This window comes from Pogona vitticeps, chromosome 1, assembly GCF_051106095.1.
Source record: "Pogona vitticeps strain Pit_001003342236 chromosome 1, PviZW2.1, whole genome shotgun sequence".
Classification (NCBI taxonomy): Eukaryota; Metazoa; Chordata; class Lepidosauria; order Squamata; family Agamidae; genus Pogona; species Pogona vitticeps.
Genome location: NC_135783.1, coordinates 354465026 through 354471416, shown reverse-complemented (window position 1 = coordinate 354471416; position 6391 = coordinate 354465026). Strand labels below are relative to the sequence as shown.

Here is a 6391-nt window from a genome sequence, read left to right as displayed (position 1 = left end):
AGGAGTTGGATCAGCCATATTGTTGGCTCAGAAGGGAGGCGTCCTGGCATTGCCTCCGTTTCAGCCCCCCCCCCCCCGGGTTTAAAGCATCCTTGCAAATGATTAAACAGCCTTCTGCCTTCGTTAGCATCAGATGATGTCCAGGTATGCAAAGAGGCAGCCTTTGAGCAGGGGAGACGGACAACAAGGGTTTCCTACAATATAGTGGTTGTGGGTTTGTTGGATTCTTTGCGAGCACACACTTGTTCCTTCTCATCTGCACATCAAACGGCACCCTTCGATGGTCCTGCCCCATGATCTGTGTAAATAAATAGGAAGGAGAGAGTGCCCTTCGTGGGTTCCATGTTGAGAATCACACACACGCACACACACACTCTCATTCCGAAGGGATGTGAAGAGGAGAGACAGGTTTACGGTCCTCGCCTTGACCCTTACAGATTTCTACAGTGGACCCTTGACTTACAGACAGCTTGACTTACAGACTTTTTGAGTTACAGACTTCTCTGGCCGCAAAATTTAGGTTTGACTTGCAGCCTGAGAATTGACTTACAGACCAGAAAAAAACCAAAATGGAACAAAAACGGCCTGTTACGGGATTAATCAGTTTTCAGTGCACTGTAGGTCAATGGAGACTTGACTTACAGACTTTTTGACTTGAGAACTGCCTTCCAATACGGATTAAGTTCTCAAGTCAAGACCCCACTGTATCCTCATCTCTTCTGCCCCAGAAAGTGTACAAAGTGCTAGCACACGAGCAACCGGGATTATTTGCAGAAAAGAATTAAGACACTGGGCAAGAATTATATGGCAGCTTAGCCCCCCCCCCCCATCTGCTGAGAAAGAAGGCCACACTTCTTCATGAAAATAGATGAATGTGGAAGAAAGGCTACCTGTTAAGACACCTGACGGGCATGTAATTTGCAAGGGGTTAGGGTGGATTGATTTTCTCATAGAGGAACAGCACTGTGCAGCCTAGGATGGAATGGGAAACCCATCCTGAAAAATCCTCTGCTTCTCCAAGTGGTGCAGAATGCGGCGGCCAGACTCCTAAGTGGAGCTCGAAGATACCATCACATTTCTCCTATTCTGGCCGCGCTGCATTGGCTGCCCATTCGGTTCCGCGTTGACTTCAAAGTTCTGACGCTTACGTTTAAAGCCCTAAACGGTTTAGGGCCTCGATACTTGGCGGAACGCTTACTCCCACCCAGTTCTACCCGTGTCACCCGAGCGAGTCAGGAGGTGAGGCTGAGGAGCCTGACGCCGAGGGAGGCCTGGAAGGAAAAGACAAGAAACCGGGCCTTCTCGGCGGTGGCTCCTCGCCTCTGGAACAACTTACCTCCTGACATTCGCGCCGCTCCCTCGCTGGGTATTTTCAAGAAACAACTGAAAACATGGATGTTTAGGCAGGCCTTCCCCCTTTCTACCTAACACTTTCTTTTTCTGTTATAATATATCCCGTTTCTCGCCATCTTTGGGAAAAAAAATTTTTTTTAAATTCTATCTTAATTTATGTAAATTATTATTTGTGATGTGGTTTGTTATATGTTTCTTTTTTAAATGCATGTTGTAAGCTGCCTAGAGTGGTCACAATTGACTAGATAGGCGGGGTATAAATGAAATAAATAATAATAATAATAATAATTCTCTTCGGTCTTGTTTCAAGTTGGCACCCATTCCCACAGATCTCAGGAAGAAGCCAACTTCCGAGGCCAGCAGTGGGCAAGCCAGCTCTCTTGTCCAACCACTAAACATCCCCACAGTTTTCCTGACCCCTTGAATTGGACTTTAGAAAAGCTTGAACTAGCAGCTTTTGTTGGTCCAAAGGACCACTCATCTGTAGCGCTGTCACACGCAAATGTACGTCGGTTTCCCCCCTAAGCCTGGGGTGAGCAGTTTTTGGTGGCTGGAAGTCAGCAAATCATACGGAGTGAGAAATGATGGGGGAGAAGGTGGATTGACTTCTCTTCTTACCTCTCTTAACCTCCACCCCAATATTCGCCCTTCATGCTGCAAGCTGTCCTCGGCTGCTGTTGCATCTGTCTCCTCATGTGCAAGTGAACGCGGCAAACTGACTCAGGATCTTTTATTGCAAGAGAAGAGGACCGGCTTCCTCTGACTTCCACAGAGGACCAGGGAAAACGGATCATTGATAGGTGACGTTTATTGTGGGGTGGAGCACGACAAATGGCACATCATTCCCCCCCCCTCCGATTCAACAGACCCTTCGTAGCCCAATCCACCCCTCACCGAAAGTGGACAGTCTTGGTCAGGTCCTCAGTTCTCTGCTGCAAATATTGCGTTCAGAACGAAATCGTTCAAGGGTGTTTCTGTGTTTGGGTATGTGAAAGAAAACCATCAAGGTTGAGGGGGGAATTGTTACTTGCCTTTCCTGAATGAACAGATTCCTAACTTTTCCTGTGCATATTAATTCTACAGGTAGTTTGTTTGAGCAAGTAATCCAACTTAGGATGCGACTACACCCTTACTTGCTTGCTTCTTTTAAAGGCTTGTTGTCCTAATGCTAAGCCATCTAGGTGACCAAAGGGGGTGGTGGAAATGAGCAACCAGAAGAGAGAGAGGAGGAAGTTTTCATTTCAGCCTTCCTTCCAGCTTCTTAAGGTAGCTCTGCTCTACTTTGATGGCCCAGCTTTGCAGGAGGCATAGTTAAAGCAATGCTGCCTTAAAACGTCCCACTCCCCGCTTTGATCACCTAGCTCCCCCACAGCGCTGGATTAGCAAGCCTTTAAAAGAAAAAAGAAGGAAAGAAAGAGAACTGGAAGGGAAGATGAAAGCACACACAGACACCTCCTGTGGGGAGAAGAGGATTGAAACAGCAGCCAATTGCCTGCTGCTGTAGCCGACTGGAATGGCTTTAAACACAATGGCTACAAAGCCCTCTACATTGGTTCAAGTTATCACACCACCTAAACCAATGGGAAGGCATTCAATTCCAAAAAAAAGTAGAAGCCCCACCAGCAGAGGAACACGCTAAGGATTTCTTGATAGTGGTGCAGATTCTGGGTTCATTGGCATTGACTTTTACATCCCACAAATCAGACCCCCCACCCACCCCACCCTGTCCTAGAGCATTTCCCGCATTTCATGTCAGTGTAGTTTCCCCCTCACTCTGTTTGAAGCTAACAGGCTACAGTAGATGTCTACTCAAAAGTATATCCTGTTTGCAATGGGACGGGTTCTTCTGTAAATGCATGTAGGATTGCAGGCCAAATCTCTGTTCGGAACGGTGCAGTTGTTTGTCCAGGTCTGATCGCTGTTTTTCATTGAATCTGGACCTTCTTCCTCCTCATCAGGAAGATAGGGTGTTTGGGGTTTTTTTAACTTTAATATTTAATGGAATATTTTCTTTCACTTTAATATTTAATGGAATTTTTTTGTCCCCCCCCCCCCCTTTGGCTCTTTTACATTCTCTCTCTCTCTCTCTCTCTATCCTTTCTTTCTTTCTTTTTTCTTTCTAGTATTGCATTGCTCACTCACTCCGGCGCACAAGATCAGGGGAGAATTTGGCCAGTAGAGATTCTCAGCATAACGACCTAATATTCTTTCTCCTTAACCCACAATTCCCGGCTAAAACCACTTCCATGACTCACTAGTGAAGTGGACTGCCAAATCAGTTGGAGCGGCTGAGGTGAGTTTGTAAGGTGCCATAAGGCTCCCCATTGGTTTTGCTGCTCAGCTTCAAGACCTTCTATTTTAGAAATGACAGCACGGAGAAGGGGGTCAGTTCTTATGCAGGCAGTGTTAGAATTATGCAAAGTTTATTTCTAATTATTCCGTTCCTCCCCTCCGCCCCCGCCCCATCATGTCATTTTTACCTTCAAGCTACAGAGTTCCTTTCTCCTTTCTCTCCCCCGCCATAGGTGTAACCGTGAAGGCTAATTCTGCAGTATTCATGATGGTTGGCAGGGCTTTGACGGAACGAAGGGGACGTCTTTTGGAAGCTGGACGGCGTTTGCTTGGCTGCGCCCCAGACCGGCTGCCCTTTTAGCATCAGGGGCAGGAATCTGGGAAATATGGACACCCCACCTTTAAAAAAGAAAAAGAAAAAAAAGCAAGCTTACGGGCCGGCCAGAATCGTGGTAATGGCACGCCAGACTAAAAAAAAAAAAAAATAGCAAAAAACCTTCCAGACACGATGGCACTACAGTCCCCATAAGCCCCAGCCAGTGTGGCTACTGGAATTTTCCCCCTTATTCATTTGTTCATTCATTCATTTGTTCGATCGTTCATCCATTTGTTCATTTCATGTGTATACCGGCCATCTGGCCGAAGGCCACTCTGAACACTTTGCAACATATAAAACCATATGATCCTAATAGCATAGGATCAAATAACTGCAGAGCTGGAAGGGACCCAAGGGTCATCCACTCCAGCCAGTGCAGAAAATCCATAGCTACGGCAATCCTGATAGGTGGCTTCAAGGCGCAACTCTGCTTAAACATCTCCAGTGAAGGAAAGCCCACCACACTCTGAGGCCGTTGATTCCCGTTCTGGAATGCCTCTTGCTGTTAAAAAGTTATTCCTAAAGTTTAGCCGAAGGCTCCTTGGAATTGAACCCATTACTTCTGGTTCTGTCCTCCTGGGTGTAAAAAGCAAACCTGCTCCTTCAGGAAGAACCACCAGGGTCCACATCCCTCATCGATGGCAAAGGCCTTCCACAGCCTTCCAACCTGGGAAATTCTCAACAGAAATGTTCACCGAGGAAAGCAACAGATTACGGCCTCATTTCCTTACCTAGGTTTCGTTGTTCTGTGCTGTCACATTACCTCCAACCTAGGGTGCCCTCATGAATGAGTGACCTCTGAAAGGTCCAGAAGACCTTAATAGCTCTTGCCAACTCAAGTTCCTTTCGGGAATCCGTCCATCTTGTATGTGGTCTTCCTCTTTCCCTGATGGAAAAGACCTGAGCTAAAGAATGGTGCCATTCCCCCAAATCATGTCATGTCACGTGAGCTGGTGGCCCCAGAGGCAGCGGGAAAAGAAGAAGAACAAACGCAAGATGCACAGACTCTGTAAAGGAAGCCACAAGTTTGAGTCTGCAATTGAGGAGCAGGGCTGTTGAGATCAGAACACTTTGGAGGTCCACTCATTCACAGGGAGGCCATAAGTCGGAGGCGACTCCACAGTACATCACAAAAACCTTGGGATGACACATGACACCAAATGGCGGGTTCTGGGGAAAGTGCGCACAGACATCCACACAATTCCATACAATCTTTGAAAGGGTTGCCTTTGGTTAAGCAGATGTCCAGTCCATCAGAAATTGGAAAATAAAGCAGCCTCACAACTTCTGTCTGTCTGTCTGTCTGTCAATGACATTTCCTGGCTTCCTAAGAAAATAAGACCCATACTCCCCCTCCCTTGGACCTGTTTTCCTTCCTTCCTTCCTTCCTTCCTTCCTTCCTTCCTTCCTTCCTTCCTTCCTTCTTTCCTTCCTTCCTTCCTTCCTTCCTTCCTTCCTTCCTTCCTTCCTTCCTTCCTTCCTTCCTTTCTCTTTCTTTCTTTCTTTCTTTCTTTCTTTCTTTCTTTCTTTCTTTCTTTCTTTCTTTCTTTCTTTCTTTCTTTCTTTCTTTCTTTCTATCTATCTATCTATCTATCTATCTATCTATCTATCTATCTATCTATCTATCTATCTGTCTGTCTGTCTGTCTGTCTATCTATCTATCTATCTATCTATCTATCTATCTATCTATCTATCTATCTATCTATCTATCTATCTATCTATCTATCTATCTATCTATCTATCTATCTATCTATCTATCTATCTAAGATTCTCTCCCTGTGGCTTCTCACAGGCACAAAGCATTGAATTATTTTAGGTGCTACTCTGCTTGTTTGTTTTTTAAAAACGCTTGTCTTGTTTATCTGCAAAAAAAAAGCGCACTTTCTCCCTTGAGATTTTAAGACTTCATGTGGAGAAGAGACGGGTGGGAATGATCTGTGCATTAAAGTCTATTTCCGGTCCCTCCAAAGGCCGCGTTTTGCCCTGACCCCATAAATTCGGCTCAGAGTGAAGAGCAGGGCCGCTGAGAAATGCCACCCGTTCTGATGAGATGTCCCTCGGTCGTCATTTTGTTTTATCCCTGAGGTTAAACGTCTAAGCGTTCTCCACACAGAGAAACGATGGCAGGCCAGCTTCGCAAGCGATATTCTACCCCTTTTCTGGACAATCAAGAAAAGAAGGGCCCAAGAAAGGACAGGCAGTATATATATGTCACTGGTGGAAGTCCAGCAGAAATGCCATGAAAATTTCTATGAAAGTGACACTCCAAAGGCGTTTTTTTGGGGGGTTCTTTCTCTTCCCAAACCGAAAGATCTGAGGAGCTTAAAAGGAAAGGAAAGAAAAGGAGGCACCAGAAAAACCCAGAGAAAA

General features: G+C 45.8%; 1 long non-coding RNA gene across 1 annotated transcript; it reads left to right on the top strand.

The window, feature by feature from the left end:
• Positions 1-3196: 3196 nt before the first annotated feature.
• On the top strand, positions 3197-4582 carry LOC144587845 (uncharacterized). The gene is made up of 2 exons (XR_013543023.1): positions 3197-3646; positions 3879-4582. It is a non-coding gene; the product is annotated as an uncharacterized LOC144587845 (long non-coding RNA).
• Positions 4583-6391: the final 1809 nt, after the last annotated feature.